Source organism: Pleurodeles waltl, chromosome 3_2, assembly GCF_031143425.1.
Source record: "Pleurodeles waltl isolate 20211129_DDA chromosome 3_2, aPleWal1.hap1.20221129, whole genome shotgun sequence".
NCBI lineage: Eukaryota > Metazoa > Chordata > Amphibia > Caudata > Salamandridae > Pleurodeles > Pleurodeles waltl.
The window spans coordinates 148,056,523-148,078,667 of NC_090441.1; positions in this window are offsets into that span (position 1 = coordinate 148,056,523).

Below are 22,145 nucleotides of genomic sequence, written 5' to 3' on the forward strand. Positions count from 1 at the left end.
ATTGTTTAGGGGGTGAAGGACAGGAGGTGTTGGAAAATCTACCTCCATTGTCGCAAGCTGATCAGAGGGGGTTGAATGAATATGAAATATGTGCAAGACAACTAGATTTACATTACTTGCCAAAGATTAGTACTATTATGGAAAGGTACCATTTTGGTTTGCGGGAGCAAGGGAAAGAGGAGAGTGTTGAAGAATATATTACGGCTTTACGGAAGTTGGCTTCAAGTTGTAAATTTGGGGCGTTGGTAGAAGAAAGGATTAGAGATCAGTTTGTGCTGAGGTGTTGCAGTGATAAAGTGAGGGAAGAACTCTGGCTAAAGGACGAGCCACCGTTGGATGAGGTTGTTAGTATTGCAAAAAGGGTAGAGCATATGTTAAAGTGTGTTGGAGAACTAAGTAAAGCACATAAAGAAGACAAGGTCAGTGTAAAAGCACAAGAAGTGGAGTGTCAAGTCATACAAAAAGATGAGAAGAAAAAAAAGTATGAGGGTGTCCGTGAGAAAGGTGTTGTAATAGAAAATAGCGCAGAAAAGACACAGGGGAATAGGAGGTTTGCAACACCTTTTCAAGGAAAGTGTTACAGATGTGGAAGATTTGGACACATGGCTAATGCAAGTGAGTGTCCTGCTAATAGGATTACTTGTAATGTTTGCGGGAAAAGAGGACATTTTGGAAAAAATTGTAGGATGAGGAATAGGAGAGATTTTAGATCAGAAATAAAGGAAGTCAGTTTTCAAGTTAGTGAGAGTGAGGTGGAACATCCCTCTGAATGGGTTTTGGTGGAGGATGTTAGAGTCAAAATGAAATTTGATTTGTGCTCTCACATCACGTTTCTCTCAAAGGATTTTTTTATGAAGAATTTTCAAGGAAGGAAGAAACTGTTCAAACCTAATATTAAACCTACGGGTTATGGTGGGTTGCCAATTAAGTTATTAGGTTATTTTGATGACTGCATTGAGTACAATGGTAGGTTCACTGATGCTAGGATTAATGTTGCTGAGAGGGGTGATAATTTGTTGAGCTGGAGTCATCAAGCACGTTTGGGTGTCATTCTCAATCCTAATGCACATTCATCTGTTCAGGTACAATCTATTGAGGGTGACGAAAACAAGTTTGTGAGAGCTTTTGGTGAATTGTTCAGTGACACCTTGGGGTGTTTAAAGGGGTACAATCACCATATTAAGTTGAAACAGGGCGCAGTACCAGTTGTAGCAAAAGTTAGACGCATTCCCATTTGTGTCCAAGACGCTGTACAAAAAGAGATAGATAAATTGTTGTCCACTGGTGTTATACAGCCTGTAGAGGCAACGGAGTGGTTAGCTCCCATTGTTGTGGCACGTAAACCAAATAATGAAATCCGTCTATGTGTGGATCTTCGTGCCTTAAATAAAGAAGTGATGGTTGACAAGTTCCCACTTCCCAATATTGAGGAATTAGTATCATCGTTGGATGGTGCTTGTTATTTTACCACTCTGGATATGGCATCAGCATACCATCAGGTTCCGTTGAGTAAAGAGTGTCAAGAATTAACGGCTTTTATTACGCCAATGGGGGCCTTCAAGTTTTTGCGTATGCCGTTTGGGCTGGTTTCTGCGGCCTCAGTATTTCAGAGGATTATGGAAGATCTTTTTAAAGGCATTTCAGGCGTAAAGTGCTACCAGGATGATGTATTAATATGTGGGAGAGACGTGAGAGAACATGATGAGAGGGTGCATGCTGTGCTTAAAAGGATGCTTGATGCTGGGTTATCTCTTAGGCGAAGCAAATGTAAATTTGGAGTCACTGAACTGGATTATTTGGGTCATCATATTTCACGGCAGGGGGTGAGTCCTAAAAAGGGTTTGGTGGACAGTATCGAAATGTTAAAAGAACCGTGTACAAAAGATGAGGTTTCTTCATTCTTAGGTATGGCAGAATTTTATAACAAATTTATACGAAATTTTGCAGATAAGACAGTAAATCTAAGGAAGTTGATGTGTAAGAATGCAGAGTTTGTTTGGACGGAAGAGTGTGGTACAGAATTTAAACAAGTAAAAAATTATCTCAGGAATGCACCAAACTTACAAGCTTTTGTACCTGGGAATCCCACTTTCATTGTTACTGATGCGAGTATAAAGGGGCTGGGTGCTCTTCTTTTTCAGATCAGGAAGGGCCAAGAGGTGCTAATAGCTTGTGCTTCAAGATGCTTGAAAGGGGCAGAGATAGGGTATTCTGTTATAGAGAAGGAAGCGTTGGCAATTTTCTGGGCCATAAACAAGTTCAGAAAATTTGTGTGGGGATCTTCTTTCGTAGTCAGGTCTGATCATAAACCCTTGAAAGAAATTTTTGAGAAGAAGGGTTTGGACTCAATTTCCTCGAGGATCAGGAGATGGGTCATTTCCTTACAGGAGTATAACTTCATGTTTGAATACATTCCGGGAAAGACAAATGTAACGGCAGACTGTCTGTCGAGATTGGTGGAGGTGGTAGAGAATGATAAATCTCAGGATGAAAATGATCAATGTGATGCTGAGTGTGGCATAAGAGTTTGTGATGTTACGCTGGGGGCTGTAAAGGAAGATGAATGGAGGGATGAGTTGCAAAAGGATAGTGAATTGTGTTCTGTGATGTCTCTTTTGGAACAGCATAAGTCTCGAAGTCTGGTTAAACCTTGGTCGTTAGTTGCGAATGAGTTAGCCGTTGTTGATGGTGTTCTAATGAGGGGCACAAGAATGATTCCCCCATTGAGTTTGAGAGAAGTCATCGTGAACATGGCTCATGAAGGGCATATGGGCATTTCTAAAACCAAAGAGCGCATCCGTCAGGATTTCTGGTGGCCTGGATTAGATTTGATGGTGGAACGTACTGTTAGGGAGTGTACACCTTGTCAAGTTAGTGATAAGGTGCTCAAACCAAGATGTTCACCTATGGTTTGTAGAAGTTTACCAAAAAGTCCATGGGATGAATTAGCTATCGATATTGTGGGGCCATTGCATGTAGAACATCAGACTCCTTTCCTGTTGGTGTTGCTGGATTTGTATTCACGATGGGTGGAGGTGAGTTTGGTGAGAGAGATCACTTCTCAATCTGTGATCAGTTTTTTAGAATCTGTGTTCAAACGCGAGAGTTTTCCTAACTCTATTCTTTCTGACAATGGTCCGCAGTTCTGTTCTGCTCAGATGGAGGAGTATTTTGTAAAATGTGGAATTGTACATAAAAAAATTGCGTTATATCATCCAGAGGCGAATGGTGCTTTGGAGAGATTTAACAGGACTTTAAAAGAGAGTATACAATTAGCAAAGGTAAATTGTTTAGATTGGAGAAAAGAACTGCAGGGTCGTATAACAGCTTACAGGTACACTCCTCATGCATCAACGGGGAAGACTCCTTTTGAACTGCTCAGGGGAAGGTCTCCAAATACTTGTTTGTGTCCTGGCTGGATGGTTGCTGGTAAGGGTTTGAAAAACAATGGTATTGGGGATTGGAGAGACAAAGAAGTGTCTCTGCAAAGCAAAAGGAAGATTTATGTTGATAAAAGGAATAATGCGAAAGTTACAAATTTTGAGGTTGGAGATAAAGTAAAGGTTAAAGCTCCTGTTGGGTGTCAAAATTGGTCAAAATATACCTCTCCAAAAACTATCATTAAGCTGTTTAAAAATGCTGTCAAGACGGATGATGGTCGCATCTGGAATCATAGTCGTGTAGCACATTTTGGGGGGTGTGGTGTGGCCGACAGGAGAGATGATACTTCTTATCGTTTTCCCTCTGACATTGATTTAAGGTCTGATAATACTCGTAGGAGTGTCAGAACACGCAGGTTTCCTTTACATTTGCGTGATTTTGTGTAGTTCTTTCTACCTTTTTTTTTCTTTTCTTTCTGTTCAAATGTGTTTTTTGTTCTCATGTTACTTCTGTTCTAATGTAAAGAGGAAGAAGTGTAATGATGTAACATGGCTCCATGCCAGAACACTGGGCATGGAACCAGCTTGTTCTGAGGTTCTGTGATGAGGGTTCTCTGCATGACAGTTGATATGCTGGCTGTTGGTTGAGGTTGTAATAAATACCTCCTACCACATATCTTCATCTGGTGTGGATTCACTTTATTACAGTTACATCTGGCTGAGCGCACCCACTGGTGTGGCTAAAAATCATAAAGACACCCCTCTCCTGCCCTCTCCTAATCTAATCAAGGGAGCACCTAGTTGTCTGGGGTTGCAGGATGTGGGTGTGTTGCTGGGTTGCTCCAAATGTCCTTCTCTGCCTTTGAAGACCAGTTTGGTAGCCCTCCCCCTTCCTGCCTCACCATCTGCTGAGGGGAGATTCCCTCCCACAGGCACATCTCTTTGTGTGAAGCCAGGCCACTTCACACCTCATCTAGGCAGCCTGGCTAGGCTGCCAGAGGCTGGCCAATCAGAGCACAGCAGCAAAAACAATGCAGGGCTGAAATTGGCAACTTTTCAGGTAAAGTTTAAAACTCTTTACCTGAACAAGTTATATTAAATCGCACAACTGGAAGTTGTGGGATTTATTATAACAATTAATTTGATACCAAACTCTTTGTATCTGTCATTTAAGGGGACTTTTAACATTAAAAGAAAGTCTCCCCATTATAGCTTATGGAGGCCATTCACCACAATGAGGGAAAAACAAATGTGGCTGTTTTTACCTCACCAGGGCTTATAAAACTACTCTTGTAAGGTCCCTGCTTATAGTTACATGGCACCCAGCCCTAGGGGCACATAGGGGACACCTAAAGGGTGACTTACTTGTAAAAATAAGGTAGTTTAACTACTTTTAATTCCAAAGTCGAATTTGCATATAACCTTAACTTAAAAGCAACCAGCAAGGCAGGCCTGCCTTTGAAATTACACTGGGCACCTCAGCAGTGCACCTATGGGTGCACTACCTATGCTGTTGTCCCTAAACCTACATGCCCTACCATATACGAAGGACTTATAGGTAGGTTAACTTAGCCAATTATAATTAGCCTAATTTGCATATCCACTTTACTCAGAGCACCTGCCCTGGGACTGCTAAGCAGTACCCAGGGCACAGCCAAGAGTCATTAACCACCACTACCTGTCCAAAAAGTGTGGTGGTGACCAGGGCAAAAAGGAGGACTTTCCTACACTGCCCCCCCAGATGAAAGGTGATGGGTACTAACCTACACCCTGGTAGTCCTCATCAGCTAAGTGGACAAACCTGGAAAGGCCATCTGCATTGGCATGGGCAGTCCCAGGTCTGTGCTCCACTGTGAAGTCCATCCCCTGTAGGGAAATGGACCACCTTAACTGTTTTGGGTTCTCCCCCCTCATTTGCATCAGCCATCTGAGAGGTCTGTGGTCAGTTTGTACATGGAAGTGAGTGCCAAACAAGTATGGCCTCACCTTCTTCAGGGACCAGACCACAGCAAAGGCTTCCCTCTCAATGGCACTCCATCTTTTCTCTCTGGGGAGTAGTCACCTGCTGATGAAGGCAACTGGTTGATCTTGGCCCTCTTCTTTAACTTGTGCTAACACTGCCCCAATCCCTTCCTCTGAAGCATCTGTTTGCACTATAAACTCCTTGCTATAGTCAGGGACCAGTAACACTGGTGCTGAACACATAGCCTGTTTTAGGGTGTCAAAAGCTTTCTGACACTCTGGGGTCCAAATTATCTTCTTGGGTTGTTTCTTGGAGGTAAGCTCAGTCAGAGGGGCCACTATGGTCCCATCATTCTGAACAAACCTCCTGTAGTACCCAGTCAGGCCATGAAAGGCCCTGACCTGAGTCTGGGTTTTAGGAGCCTCCCACTCCAGGATAGTCTAGATCTTGGGCTGGAGAGGTTGTACATGGCCTCCACCAACAAGGTGGCCCAGGTACACAACTGAGCTTTGCCCTATCTGGCACTTGCTTGCCTTGATAGTCAGGCCTGCTTGAAGCAGGGCCTGAAGCACTTCCTTCAGGTGGACTGTAGTGAATCCTACTTCGTTTTAATGGGATAACAGGAGTTAGCTTAGCCTTTGGCTTGCAGACTCGTGCCCCTGTCACCTAGTGAATTTTAACCTACTTAACTTGCTCTGTCTTAGCACATTTAATTATTTATTTATTCTAAGATGGCTGCCTTGTTTAGAGTTAGGCCACTTTAGGGGTTACATTGTCAGTGTCACCACGCTAATGAGTCAAGATCTAGCACCAAAGACAAACAAACAGTAGGCTTTCGCACTTAGGGATTTTCCCTCTCTATACTTTCGAGGGATAATTGCCGTCACAAGCAAGTCTGTTATCTATTGTTTGGGAACACACCTACGTCAGGGGTCCTTGAAGATCTGTATAAATATATCGCACTTTAGACAGATAATCAGAGGGATTCCGATCAGAGGGCATCGCCACCATCGCTGATATCGATGCTGCAAGTCGTCTTGACGCTGACCCAGTCTTCGTGTCCCTGCGGAGTCTGAGATAGAGATCTCATTCCAAGGTAACGAGGGTTGGGGGCTCCTCTCATGGACATGGGATTGGCAGATTAGGTTTAACAAACCCAGCTCTCCTTCAGGCAGGAGGTTAGGTCTTACACACTAGGGTATTAGGGAATATTACATTCCGTATGTCTTCTTCATGCATTGCAAGATGGTGGGGGTCTTTGTAATAATGACTCTCGTCTTCACAATTCTGTTGCTTGCATTATTCATTATCCTAATCATTGCAGCCAATGCAACTTATCGCAAATTGCAGTTATGTTGAATAAAAACTATTCAAATTTTACTGCATCTTTGTCATTGCCTGTGTTTGTATGAGACATGATATATCTGTGAGAAATGGGTAATCTCCGTTTAACCACGACACTCCCTGAGATGTCTTACTCTCGAGTCAATGCATAAAGGCTGCCACAAATCACCTTTTATTATTGTGTTTCTGGTGAGGTATTGCTAATGAGCCGGTAAGGTTGGGACAACAGTTGCGACTTGTTATAGGAGAGACGTAGACCCCTACAAACAAAAGTACTGTCATCTTTAACCAGCAGTCTTGCCTAGAGCAACAGTCCAAACTACATCATGGCGCCACCAACGTTGGTGTTTAGGCACTAATTTACGGATACCCCGACTATCACTGTCTCACAGACAACGGGTACCCTAAGTACCATTATACAGAGACGTCCGTGGTCTTTGGGTCAATCCTCCTCAGCTGAAAAGGTAACACCTGATTACGCTGCAGGTTGTTCGGGCTCGAAATCATAAAAGGACTTTACTCCATATTTTTTGGTGTTCCGTTTTTCTAAACAAATATGGCTAACACCATTGACATTTATTAATGCATGGCCTTGCAGAGAGGGCGGGGGGTTACTCTTATTATAGAAGCTAATGAAGCATACCAAACAGAAACATTTTACTGCTGGGTCACCTTTCCTGAGGTTGACCAAAGAACACATACATTCCACACATATGAAATTGTGAACGTACCTCAGCGGTACCGAGCACACCAGTATCATGAAATATCACTCACATAGCAAGAGCATCAGAACTGGTTTGAAGGCGCCCTACCACATGTACTACAAAGAGTGAGGTTAGGTCCCTTAAGTAACGACGGACCTATATGGACTATGTTTGCCACGTACACACCCCACCCAGGCATACACTATATGCCACTAGCAGATCTGCGAGATTTATATAATGAATTAGTGACATTATATAGACGATTAGTTCAGTTTGTAATGCAAACATTGAACACAACACCAGCGCGTCCAGCACTGCCAGCACCTGGTGGTTATCAATTGGCCACTGGGATTAATCCGCAAACAGTACATACTATTATGGATAAGGTACCCGCGGAACGGGGAAAAATACCGTTCTGGATTGCCCAGAAAACTAATCAGCTGGAAGCTGTGTTTCCCCATATGGGACCACAGGAAAAACAAAGACTTCTCACAATGTGCTTACCTTTTGGGATGGTTCCCTCTGTGGATGACTACGCCACATGGGGTACAGTCTTCGCTGCTATATACACTACCACACATGGTACCACGACACTTACCAATTTACCGGAAGTGTTAAAACAAATACAAAATGAGCATGGGGCAGCACCAGCCCTGGATTTGGGGATGAAACTAATGCGTAACTTTGACGCCGTATCCTCAATAATAATGAGTAACATTAAAGGGGAAACGGTAGACTGGCAATTCGCCAGCGTCCCCGGGAAACTCCACACCAGGAACAAGAGAGACAGCTACCGAAAATTATCTCCGATACCTATACTAGTATAGGACGGGATAGTTTGAGAGCCAAACTAGAGAAGTTGGAATTGCAAGGTACCGCCCATAAGGAGGGTACGAGCAGGCACAAGAGGGCGCAAAGAAGCGCTGGGACAAACAAAAAGACTTTAAAGAAAGAAGGAATAAGAGAGCTGATTCTCCACACCCGGAGAACTCCGAAAGGAGATATAGGAGGTCATTACAACATTGGCGTTAAAAGCCGCTTACCGCTGTGCAGAAGACCACCAACACAACGCCGTGGCCTCGGAAATCCACCACAGCTATTATGACCCATATCCCGAAATCCGACAAAATTCAGACACCCACACAAGTCCGCCACACCAAAGGTCAGTGATAAACTGGCAAAAACAAAACCGACATCGTCACGCCAACAGAAATACGCCCATGCTCTCACGACCCACAAATCCACGCAGCGGTCTTTCAACCACAGTATTCAATTGGCGGTACATACCACCGCACTCAAAATACACACACATCTCCAAAACACCACCACATTGGACAATTCGAAAGACACACACCTGATACACATGCACACACCACTCCCACACACTCAATACTATATAAAACACACACCCACATCAATCACAAACCCCTACAACAAAAAAATCTGAAAGAATGCCAGAGAGAGACACCACCATCCACAAACTAGCAGCCACAGGCACTCAACACCATCACCCACACTACTTCCACGCACAAAACACCTCACACCACTACATATCACCAGACTTAACACCACATACACCACCCCACACATCACCTACACCACCCCATGGCACGGCAAAGACACCCCAGGTTCTCGGAGGAGGAGCTCAGGGTCATGGTGGAGTAAATTGTACGGGTAGAGCCATAGCTATTTGGATCACAGGTGCAGCACACCTCCATAGTTAGGAAGATGGAGCTATGGCGAAGAATAGTCAACAGGGTCAACGCAGTGGGACAGCACCCAAGAAATAGGGATGACATCAGGAAGAGGTGGAACGACCTACGGGGGACGGTGCGTTCCGTGGTCTCCAGACACAACATCGCGGTACAGCGGACTGGCGGCGGACCCCCACCTCCTCACCCACAACTAACAACATGGGAGGAGCAGGTCTTGACTATTCTGCATCCTGAGGGCCTCGCAGGAGTCGGTGGAGGAATGGACTCTGGTAAGTCAAATCTTAACTATCAGATCCCCCACCCTACCTGCATGCTATCACAGACCCCCACCCTCGCACCTCCCCTATCACTCCAACTCCTCACTAATGTACTAATAACACAAACCACCCATCCCAACACCAAGCCCTGCATGACACAACAAAGCATGGACACCCATCACTAAAGCATGCCCACTGCACATACCCATAACACCCCCCTCAACCATCATCACACAAGCCCCCACACAGGAATGCTAGCGCTGGGGTACACGCTCACCCACCCATTGCACACCATGACACACACAGATGCTATAATCATGCCTTTACACCCCTGCAGGACCACTACCCAACATCACCAGACAGGAGGGTCCAGACATCTCCACCCCACCCACAGAAGAGGCCCACAGTGATGACAGCAGCTCTGTCCAACTGGATCCAGATGACCAGCCCGGACCATCGTGGGCCTCGGGACAGTCGGTTCCCCACACCCAGTCACAGGCCACCACAGACCTGCCACCCTCTGGTAACACCAGCACAGCACCCACCCAGCGGGCCCATACCTCCGTACCCAGGACACGTCAATCAGCTGTGTGTCCACCACTACAGGGAACCCAGGATAACCCACCACTCCAACAACAACAGGGACCTGGGGGCAGTGGTAGTGGGCACACGGTCCAGGGGACGGAGGCCCAGGAACACAGGGGAACTGGGAGGGCTGCTGTGCGACAGGGGGCGGACAGGCCTAGGGATCCCACTCTCCATGAGGCCCTCTCCTCCATCATGGGAGCATACCACTACTCCCAGGAGACGATGGCAACGGTACTGGCCAAGTTTCAGGAGACCCAGCGCCTGCAGGAGGAACAGTATTTGGGCTTCAGGGAGGAACTCAGAACCATCAGCACCGCCCTGGGCACCATCGTAGGGGTGCTGAAGGAGATACTTAATCCCAGGAGGGACCCTGTGGCACTCCAAGGGGCCCCTGACACTAGCATGGAAGATGAACTGCCCACCACCTCCGCCGGCACTAGTGGACAGGAGGCACCGCCACAGGACCATCACACCAGCACCCCACCCTCTGCAGAAGGAGAACCACCCCGCAAACGGTCCCTGAGATTAAGGAACAAGACAGAGCACGATGCCAAGACCCCCGCCAAGAAATGAGACCACCCTGATTGTCATCCTACTGTCCCACTTTGTAACCCTGTCCATATTGGAACTGCCCCAGCTCGACTTCCTATGCCCATATGGGCAATGCACCTGTGAGACTAATAGTCTGGACTCTGCCATGGACATTCCTCCACCATCACCCCTCACCATTTTACAACCCCCCCTCCAATATTTAGCACTGCAATAAACACCCTTGAAGCACAAAACAATCTGGAGTCAGTCTGTGATTTTGAAAATGTGTATTAGCAATGACAGTGACAAAATGCGTTCTCAAATGTAATGTCAACATACCTATGTCACACATCTCAAGTCCATGAGGAATCTAAGCAGATAACACACGTTGGAAACCACACCTGTGAAACCGTAATGGAAATGTACAACTCAGTTACCATATGCTGGTTGAAATCGACAGACAGGATAAAGGTAGAAGTGTGAAAGTACTTGTAGTAGGCAGGAATGTATTCTCACCTGTGTGTCACTGGAAATATTGCTGGATAACTGAGTCCCTGTTGTCAATGTCTTCTTCCTGTGCTTCCTCCTCATCACTGTCCACAGGCTCCACAGCTGCCACAACACCGTCATCTGGACCATCCTCCTGCAGGAAAGGCACCTGTCGTCGCAAAGCCAAATTGTGAAGCATACAGCAGGCCACGATGATCTGGCACACCTTCCTTGGTGAGTAGAATAGGGAACCACCTGTCATATGGAGGCACCTGAACCTGGCCTTCAGGAGGCCGAAGGTGCGTTCGATCACCCTCCTAGTCCGCCCATGGGCCTCATTGTAGAGTTCCTCTGCCCTGGTCCTGGGATTCCTCACTGGGGTCAGTAGCCATGACAGGTTGGGGTAACCAGAGTCCCCTAATAGCCACACCCGGTGCCTCTGGAGTTGACCCATCACACAAGGGATGCTGCTATTCCGCAGGATGTAGGCGTCATGCACAGAGCCAGGGAACATAGCATTTACCTGGGAGATGTACTGGTCTGCCAAACATACCATCTGTACATTCATGGAATGATAACTCTTCCGGTTCCTGTACACATGTTCACTCCTGTGGGGGGGGACCAGAGCTACATGGGTCCCATCAATGGCACCTATGATGTTGGGGATATGTCCAAGGGCATAGAAGTCACCTTTCACTGTAGGCAAATCCTCCACCTGAGGGAAAACGATGTAGCTCCACATGTGTTTCAGCAGAGCAGACAACACTCTGGACAACACGTTGGAAAACATAGGCTGGGACATCCCTCATGCCATGGCCACTGTTGTTTGAAATGACCCACTTGCAAGGAAATGGAGCACTGATAGCACCTGCACTTGAGGGGGGATCCCTGTGGGATGGCGGATTGCTGACATCAGGTCTGGCTCCAACTGGGTACACAGGCCCATATTTATACTTTTTTAGCACTGCATTTGAGTCATTTTTTGACGCAGAAACGGCGCAAACTTGCAAAATACAATTGTATTTTGTAAGTTTGCGCAGTTTTTGCGTCAAAAAGCGACGCAAATGCAGTGCTAAAAAAGTATAAATATGGGCCACAGTTCCTTGATTGTGGCACGGTCAAACCTGTAAGTGATGGTCAAATGTCGCTCCTCCATTGTCAACAGGTCCACCAGCGGTCGGTACACCGGAGGATTCCGCCATCTCCTCACATGTCCCAGCGGACGGTGCTTAGGAAGGACAACAGCGACCACAGAGTCAAACAACTCAGAGGTATGTACCCACATTCTACACAGAACACCATTCATACACAGAATCTGGCCTGTATTTGTGTTGTGTGACAAGGCCTAGGTCTGTGTGACGCAGTTGGTAATTAGGCCATGTGGGCCCCTGAAATGGCGGCTGCCTGACCTCTAAAGTGGGACAATGGGATGTGAGGTAACTGCGCTGGCGTTGTAAACTGTCGCGGTAGGCGGTCGAAAACCGCAGCGCAATGCTGCATTGGTTAACATTGGACCCTATGGGTCCCAGGAGCCAATGACGATGTACGCCGGCGGTGATGCTACGCACCGCCGCGGACGTGACCGCCATTTTCTAGCTTTTCAATCACTCGATACCTGATTTTCAATAGGAGAGGACCTACACTGCAAGTGCTGCTGTGACCTCAGTCTATAAGAGACAATGGCTCGTGTGTCTGGGAAAAGGGCCCCTGCCTTCACTGCAGAGGAGTTGGAGAAGCTCGTGGACGGGGTCCTCCCCCAGTACACGCTACTCTACGGTCCTCCAGACCAACAGGTAAGTACACAGGGAGCATGTTGTATGGGCTATGCCTGTGTGGAGAGGGCTGGTTGTAAGAAGGAAGGGGGCACAGTTCTGCGTGCATGAAGGACTGTGAATGCATGTGCCACATGGCAGGGCTAGGGATGTGGGCCACTCACTTCGACGGTGCAGTTGCTAATGACTTCTCTTCTTCCCCTGTACATTTCATGTAGGTCAGCGCCCACCAGAAGAAGGATATTTGGCGTGCCATCGCCAAGGACGTCCGGACCCTGGAGGTCCACCAGAGACGGAGCACCCACTGCCGTAAAAGATGAGAGGACATTCGCTGCTGGAGCAAGAAGATGGCAGAGGCTCAGCTGGGGATGGCCTCCCAACGTGGGAGGGGTGCCCGTCGAACCATGACCCCCCTGATGTTCCGGATCCTGGCGGTGGCCTACCCTGAGTTGGATGGGCGCTTGAGGGCATCACAGCAGACACAAGGGGGTGAGTACAACATCATTCAGCAGACTTTGCGCGCAGTGAAGGTGTCTGGGTGGGGGAGGAGGGCTATGGGTTTCCCTAGGCCAGGGGGAGTTCCGTAGGCTAGGCCCCTCCATAATGCAGGCCATGTTGCACCCCACCCCACCTCTGTAGAGTGTCAAGTACAAGTATACATGCCCATGTGTCATCTATGTGTGCAGATGTCGACCATAGCCATGTAGGCCATATCCCAGGAATTGCATCTGTAGAGCCCAACAGCGCGGCGTAGTGCAGGGGCCTGCTGTGTCTGTATTGTCCGCCAACGGTAGAGGTAAGCCATGCACTCAACCTGTCTTTCTTCTGTCGACCCCCCCCCTTTTTTGGGGTCTCCCTGTTCTTGTGTGTATCAGCATCATCAGGCGGAGGTACAGTGGCACCGGAGCACGAGGGAGCTGCATACCACATGGCCATGGAGGGCCACACCATGGACTCGGAATACACCAGTGGGACGGAGGGGAGCTTCTCAGCGGTCACAGGATCTGCAACCAGTGACATGGACTCGTCCTCCGATGGGAGCTCCCTTGTGGTGGCGGCAAAATCTGTGCCCCCACTTCTACAGGCACAGCCGCCACCCCCCTACCAGCACCGCCCTCCCAGCAGCCCCTCAGCTTTCACCCCGTGCCCGCTCACCCAGGAGGGTGGGCATAACCTTCGCCCAAGGCTCCTCAGCCCCTGCCCCTGTCACCTCTGCTGCCCTCAGTGAGGAGGCCATTGACCTCCTCAGGTCACTCACTGTTGGGCAGTCTACCATTTTGAATGCCATCCAGGGTGTAGAAAGGGAATTGCAACACACAAATGCATTCCTGGAGGGCACTCATTCTGGTCAGGCTGCCCTTCATCGAACCCTGCAAACTCTGGCCTCAGCACTGATGGCAGCCATTGTCCCTGTGTCTTGCCTCCCCCCTCCACCTTCCTCCACCCAGACCCAATCCCCTGTACCCCATCCTATCCCAAGCACACCATCAGACCAGCATGCACACACCTCACCACACAAGGGAAGCTCAGGCAAACATAAGCACCACACATCCCAAAGGCACTCACGCAAGCATCACACACATACAGACACAGCAACATCCACTGCCTCCACTGTGTCCCGCTCCTCGTCGTCTCCCTCCTCCCTCCTAGTCTCGTCTACACTCTCACCTGCATGCACTACCACTACAGCCACTACGTCCCGCACCAGCACACCCACCACCACACCCCGCTCATGTGCACTCAGCACCCCCACTACCATTTACACGTCCCCTGTGTCCTCTCCCAGTGTGTCTGTGACGCCCCCTCCCAAAGTACACAAATGCAGGCACACACCCACCCAACAGCCATCCACCTCACGACAGCCTCCAGCGCAGGCACCTTAACCTGAAGTCACCAAACGTACACCTCCTACAACCACTACCTCTTCCACCACTCCCAAACCCCCTCCAGCTACCTGTCCCAGTGTTCCTAAGAAACTTTTCCTGACCAAGCTTGACCTCTTTCCCACCCCCCCTCCAATTCATAGGTCCCGTAATAGCACCTCAGCCAAAAAATCTCCGGGACCAGTGGTGCCTGTTGTTACAGGTATGTGTAGTGCACCGGGCACCAGGGCAGCCAGTGTGACACAGAGCCACAGCACAGCCAGTCCCCCCCCTGTGAAGCACCAGAAGTTGGACAGTGCCCGGTGGGAGAGGGTGAAGACGCCAGCCAGCAAAGCTGCTCAAAAGGGTCCCAGGGGGAGTGTCGACTCAGCTGTGACTCCTCCCAAGGTGGGGAAGGGGCAGAATTAATCGCCAAAGTCTGGGAGGAGCAGCACGGCGGAGAAAACCGCTATCATCCCCGCTGTCCAGGAGGCTACCGCCAGCCCAATCGTCACTGGGCAGGGGGCCACTTCCAGAGTCAGTGCCCAGGAGGGCAGCCCGATCGTCCCTAGCCAGGAGGCCACCGCCAGAGTCAGTGCCCAGGAGGCCACCGCCAGAGTCAGTGCCCAGGAGGGCAGCCCGATCGTCACTGGCCAGGAGGCCACCGCCAGAGTCAGTGCCCAAGAGGCCACCGCCAGCCACAGCCCAGCTGCCCAGGAGGGCCCCGGCAGCCACAGCCCAGCTGCCCAATGAAGGACCGCCATGGCAAGCTCCGCTGAACAGGGCAAGCACCGCTGAACAGGTCAGAAACTGCAAACTCAAGCACCGCAGAACAGGGCAAAGACCGCTATGGCAAGCACCGCTGAACAGGGCAAGCACCGCTGAACAGGTCAGGAACTGCAAACTCAAGCACCGCTGAACAGGGCAAAGATCGCCATGGCAAGCACCGCTGAACAGGGCAAGCACCGCTGAACAGGTCAGGAACTGCAAACTCAAGCACCGCTGAACAGGTCAAAGACCGCCATGGCAAGCTCCGGTGAACAGGGCAAAGACCCCCAACTCAAGCCCCGCTAGCCCATGGGCAGCAGGGGCAGTGACGCAACTGGGACTGTCACGGGGTGAGTGATGCACTCTGGGCACCAGTCCCCCTCCAGAACCTGTGGAGACTGTTAACCACTTGAGAGACTGTGACTTTGCACTCCCCAGGATGGTACAGTGGGCAAACCACCCACTGTAGAGACTTGAGAGACTGTGGCTTTGTACTCCCCAGGATGTAACAGTGGGCAACCCACCCACTGTAGAGACTTGAGAGACTGTGGCTTTTCACTCCCCAGGATGGTACAGTGGGCAACCCACCCACTGTAGAGACTTGAGAGACTGTGGCTTTGCACTCCCCAGGATGGTACAGTGGGAAACCCACCCACTGTAGAGACTTGAGAGACTGTGGCTTTGCACTCCCCAGGATGGTACAGTGGGCAACCCACCCACTGTAGAGACTTGAGAGACTGTGGCTTTGCCCTCCCCAGGATGGTACAGTGGGCAAACCACCCACTGTAGAGACTTGAGAGACTGTGGCTTTGCACTCCCCAGGATACATCAATGGGCATTGAGCCCCCTCGTGGATCTGGCGTTGTGCACTCATCCGGCTGAGGTGCCCCCCCCTTCCCTTCCCCCTGAGGTGCCTGTTGTATTGCTATCTGATGCCCCAGCAGTGTTCTCTCCGTTTTGATCAGGTATCTAGTGTGGGCCTCGCCCATGCATTTTGGGCCCAGTGGTCCATGGACAATGAATGGTGCATTACCTGCACTACTAATCGTGGTGTATATTTTTTTTAATGTGTATATATATATATATATATATATGTAGATATTTGCTTACTGTATTTTGATATATTACAATGGTTCCACTCATTTCCTTTTGTCTTTGCATTCTTCCGGGGGGTTGGGGGTTGTTACTGTAATGTTTGGATATGCATTGGTGTGTGTGTTGTAGTGGGTGAGGGTCGGGGTGGGGGTGGGGGTGTTGCATGTGTGTGTCCCTGTCTTTTGCCTCCCCCTCCCCTATGTCGTAGGTGCAGTATTCACTGTTGTCTTCGTCGCCGGCGTTGATGATAGTCATATAGGAGCAGGAAGACTAGTGCAGGAAAAATATGGAGTTCCGGCTCCATGGTGTCGTCGTTCCTCGGGGAGTGTGTAGAGGTGAGCGTTTTCCCTTTGAAATTCCTGTTTCCGCCGTGTTTTTATCCGCGGTGAATCCGCCCCAGAAAAGGTGGCGGATTGGTAGGTTGTGATATTGTGGGCGGTACTTTGTCTCCCACCTGTCTGTTGGCGGTGGCCGCCGCGCTGTTTGTCTGTACTGCCGTGGCGGTCGGAGTATTAAAGTGGCTGTCTTTGTTGGTGGTTTCCGCCACGGTCATAATTCCCATTTTTTTACTGCCGGCCAGTTGGCGGTCTTACCGCCTCTTTAACACCGTCCGCCAGGGTTGTAATGACCACCATAGTGTTAGAAATAGGGAGAATATTAAAACTCCAGACAGATATACTGATTCACGTCCGTCTCGTTCCTTTCAGGACGCACCAGATAGACGTAGCGAGAGAGGGGGCTGTCAAGATCGACGTCCTGAATACGTGAAAGAAAAGAAAGACTCTCCTCAGTCTAACATTAAAAAAGAAGAAAACACTCCTCAGCAAAAGCCACAGTTTAAAAAGAAGAAGGTGGCAGCACTGACAGCTAAGAATGTCAGTATACTTGAGAACACTGTTGAGGAACAAGACGTGGGCAGTGACCCTGTTAGACAGCGCGGCAGAGGTCACGATATGTCGCCAGAGTCTGAAAGATCATCTGGATGCGACAGCAACTAGTGATTTCATCGTAGTTGAAACAGCAGATGGCCGCGTACTCCCCCAATAGGGTTTATGATTTAAAAATTCAGATTGAGGGAGACGTGGAGCGCGTTATTAGTGTGATATTTTGGGATGAACTTACAAGTGATATCCTATTGGCCGAAAGAGACTGGCCACCAGAACACATCCGCAAGCTCCCACATGGGGAATATGTAATTTTGCCTTCTTTCTCTGACCTTGTTCCAGAAGCAGACAAAGAAGCCTATGCTTCTGAATGGGCTTTACCACAAGCACCTGCGTTATACCACAATCATGTAGGTTGGGACAAGGAGTCACCTTTTCATGTTATTCCCGTTAGGTCAACACCCCAAGCGCAGCCACAATATCCTGTTAAACATGAAGCGAAAGCTCCTGTGAAGGAAATACTCGCCCAACTTGAGTACCAGGGAGTAATTGAGCCCTGTACATCTGCAATGAATAATCCATTATTCCCTGTTGTAAAGCCAGACCATTCATACAGGATAGTCATTGACTATAGACATCTAAATAGTCGTTAACCCACCCGAAGATCGGGACAATTGAAGCAGGCGGGGCGGCACCCCGTGAGGACAGAGCTACAGAGGAGGAGGCCTTCCTCCCTCGGCGGGGCCCGGAGCCGCGACCCCCGAGGAGGCCACGAGAAGCCGCACTGGACAGCGGATCGGAGCGGCGCTGGGACGACGCATCCCTCCCCTCCCAAGCAGGTACGACCCCGACCCTGCGGCCCGGATGACACCCGCTGTGGGCCCCGCGCGCGGACCGCGCTGAGGACGAGGAGGACTCCCCCCCCGACGAGGCCCAGTGCTGACCGGCGAACCACAGTGGGGAGCCGAACCGGAGCGACGACTCCCCCTCTCTCTCCAGCACACGGGGGTCAAACTACATACACGGCAGTACACGCACCACAGCACCGCCATCGAGACGCAGCAGGGGGAAGATAGAGGTTAACTCACCCCGGCACATCCCCCCAACGGTGAGCACGGCTCCCGGGTAGGACGGCGGAACAGAGACGATGAAGGGTGGAAAATAGAAAGTTATAAACAGCACAGACACCTCCCCTATGGTACGCGGGAGCTAATCACAGGAAAAGTGATTAGAAGAATACCTGGAGAAGGAATGACTTCTCCAGCAAATCGAACACTGCACACCGGGGCAAGAGGATGTAAAAAAGGCCACTCTCCACTGCTGCAAAGACTTCCAGACAGGCAACGCACGGAAAGGTAAAGATCACCGAAGCGCAAATAGGGTGCATGGCGAAGGTAAGAATAGGACAAAGGCAGTGAAAGGGGGAGCAAGGAAAGGCGAAATCGGACGCGCGCAAATATGGGCAAAACCAAACCTCCGAAGACGCACTCCAATGCTGAAACCGAGGCAAACTCCCTCAAAGGAGAAACAGGGACTCAAACGGACGCTCTGCAAAAAATGGCCGGAGCCTTGGCCGCCCACTCAGCACAGTTCGACAAAGTATTGCAGACGGTACTAGAAACAAAGACCTCACTAGAGGGAAAAATAGATTCAGTGGTACTGGAAGTTAATCTCCTCCTCACGGATCAACGGAAATTGACAGAAAGAATCACCATAACTGAAACGGAACTCGAATCGGCCTTGCCAACAATAGTAGAGTTAAAGGCCCAAATTCAACGAATGGAAAGCGACATAACCGCATTACAACGCAGAGCTGAAGACGCCGAGAGTCGCTCACACAGAAGTAACGTAAGGTTCCTGGGGGTCCCGGAACGCGCAGAACTCCCGAATGCTGAACACTACCTGGAAAAATGGCTAAGTGACACGATACTACCTCAAGCCACACCACAAACACTAGTAATAGAACGCACACACAGGATTCCAGGTGGACCACCCCGCCCAGGCGCCCCACCCCGTCCACTAATAGCTAGGTTCCTAAACTACAGGGACCGCGACCTAGTACTGCAAAGCTTTCGTAACAAATGCCCGGTCCGCATGGAAAATGTCGAGATAACAGCATACCCTGATTACACGATAGAAGTTCAGCGCAAACGTGCCACCTTCACCAAAGTAAAACAGGTACTACGTGACAAAAATATTGCTTACTCTCTCATGTTCCCGGCTAGGCTGAGAGTAATAGATGGTGACAGGACTCTCTTCTTCCAGTCAGCGGAAGACACGTGGACATGGCTACATGCCAAAGGCCTGGTTGATCCAGTGATGGAACTCGAAGGGCATGGTGAGTGGTTGGTTCAACGCTCTGGGAGAAAGAAAAAATCCAGCTCCAGGATCAAAACTAGACCATCAAAATCACAGGCTGCAGATGCGCAGGCATAGGTCCTCAAAGCAGCAACAAAATTTGCATCATCGCAATCGCCGATTAGAGCTGAAAATAAAGACTTAGGGGGTCATTCTGACTCCGCCGCCCGCCCGCCAAAGTCCCGCTGTCAGAATACCGCTGCGCGGTCAAAAGACCGCCGCGGTAATTCTGAGTTTCCCGCTGGGCTGGCGGGCGACCGCCAGAAGGCCGCCCGCCAGCCCAGCGGGAAACCCCCTTCCATGAGGATGCCGGCTCCGAATGGAGCCGGCGGAGTGGAAGGGGTGCGACGGGTGCAGTTGCACCCGTCGCGATTTTCAGTGTCTGCTTGGCAGACACTGAAAATCTTGGTGGGGCCCTGCATGGGGCACTGCAGGGGCCCCCAGGGGCCCCACGACACCCGTTACCGCCAGCCAGGTTCTGGCGGTCAAAACCGCCAGAACCAGGCTGGCGGTATGGGGGTCGGAATCCCAGGAGGATTCCCTAGGGCAGCGGGAAACCGGCGGGACACCGCCGGTTTCCCGTTTCTGACTGCGGCTGTACCGCCGCGGTCAGAATGCCCATGGATGCACCGCCAGCCTGTTGGCGGTGCATCCGCGGTCCCCGGCCCTGGCGGTAGTCAACCGCCAGGGTCGGAATGACGCCCTTAAACTCCAATTCTTCGCAAGGTCACCCAAGCCCCCCTTCGTCGCCGCTCATGTTCGGCCCTGCACTGACCCCACGTACGGCGGATGACTTATAAAACCACGCATGCAAACCATGTAAAGTCAGGACATTATACAAATAAGACTACAGAAGAGCAACTCCTGGGGGCGCAACTGGAGTACGTCTACCTGGGCCAACAGGATATAATATACACAGCATAGACCAAATCTCATTGAGAGCTAGAATATCAGATGACTGTACGGAATGATAAATTATAGTGGTCCGGCTCCAAGGTGATGGAGGGTGTCGGAAGCAGCGTTGAGGCCGGTCGACCAAGACGTGCAGGGATACAGGACTATCCAGGTGGGCCACGGACAGCGGTAAGCCTGGTTCTCTCACGACCACGCCTCCAAATCCCGTAGGATTACCGAATGGACTTGAGACTGTATAATGTTAGATATGGCACCAGTTGGGCCACACAGTTAATCACAGTTATGGTTTTTGTTAGCATTAGATCGCCAGAATATATATATCACAAAGGGTCACAGACAAAATGCCTGGGTGAGAAGGGACGCAGGGGGAAGATACAGAACAAAAGGGGATTCACAATCGATGCAACGTACTCAACATGGGTAGTAGCACCAAATCCATGGGCACATACAACATCTTAACCTGGAATGTACGAGGGATGGCCAATGCAAATAAATGCAATAGAATATACAGCTATCTTAAGCGACATAAAATTCACATAGCAACATTGCAAGAAACACACCTCACAGCAGAAGATCTGAGCAAATTAGATAGGAAATGGTTAGGGAAAATATACGGCACTGACATATCGACATACACACAAGGTGTTCTAGTATGGATAGCTCCCAATGTCCCATACACAGTTAAGCACACGCAAATAGACAAAGACGGGAGATATGTTCACTTGAGAGGGGAATTAGACGGGAAACAATTATGCATCACAGGCATATACGCACCTAACATTAAACAAACGGAATTCCTGTTGTCCACTTATGCAATATTAACATGGGACCCACTGATACCTAGCATATGGGGAGGAGATTTCAACTGTGTACCCGATGCACACATGGACAGATCCCACCCCCCACTAGATTGTGCACCAAGCAGAAGGATATCCCAAGCATTACGAAACTGGATGACAGACAAAAGACTATGGCCCTCATTCCAACCCTGGCGGTCGGTGTTAAAGCCGCGACCATACCGCCGACAGGCTGGCAGTCCAAAAAATGGAATTCTGACCCTGGCGGTTACCGCCAACAGAGACCGCCGCTTCAACACTCTGACCGCCACGGCGGTACAAACAAACAGCCTGGCGGTCACCGCCAACAGCCCGGTGGGAGACAATGTACCGCCTACCCGATAACGACCCACCAATCCGCCACCTTTTCCGGGGCGGGAGCCCCGCCGATAAAAACACGGCGGAAACAGACTACGAACGGGAAAACGCTCACCTCCACATACTCCACGCGAGATTCCGGCAGTATGGAACCCGAGTTACAGGTCATCCCCGCACTCCTATACCTGCTCCTGTACCAGGAGCACGTCCGGCGGCGCAGAAGACATTGGTGAGTACTGCACCTACGACACAGGGGAGGGAAAAGATTACCGGCACACACCCACTACAACACACACATCAATGCATTCCCACAGATCACTGTCACAACCCACAAACCCCCCCCTCCGAAATAATGCAAAGACCAAA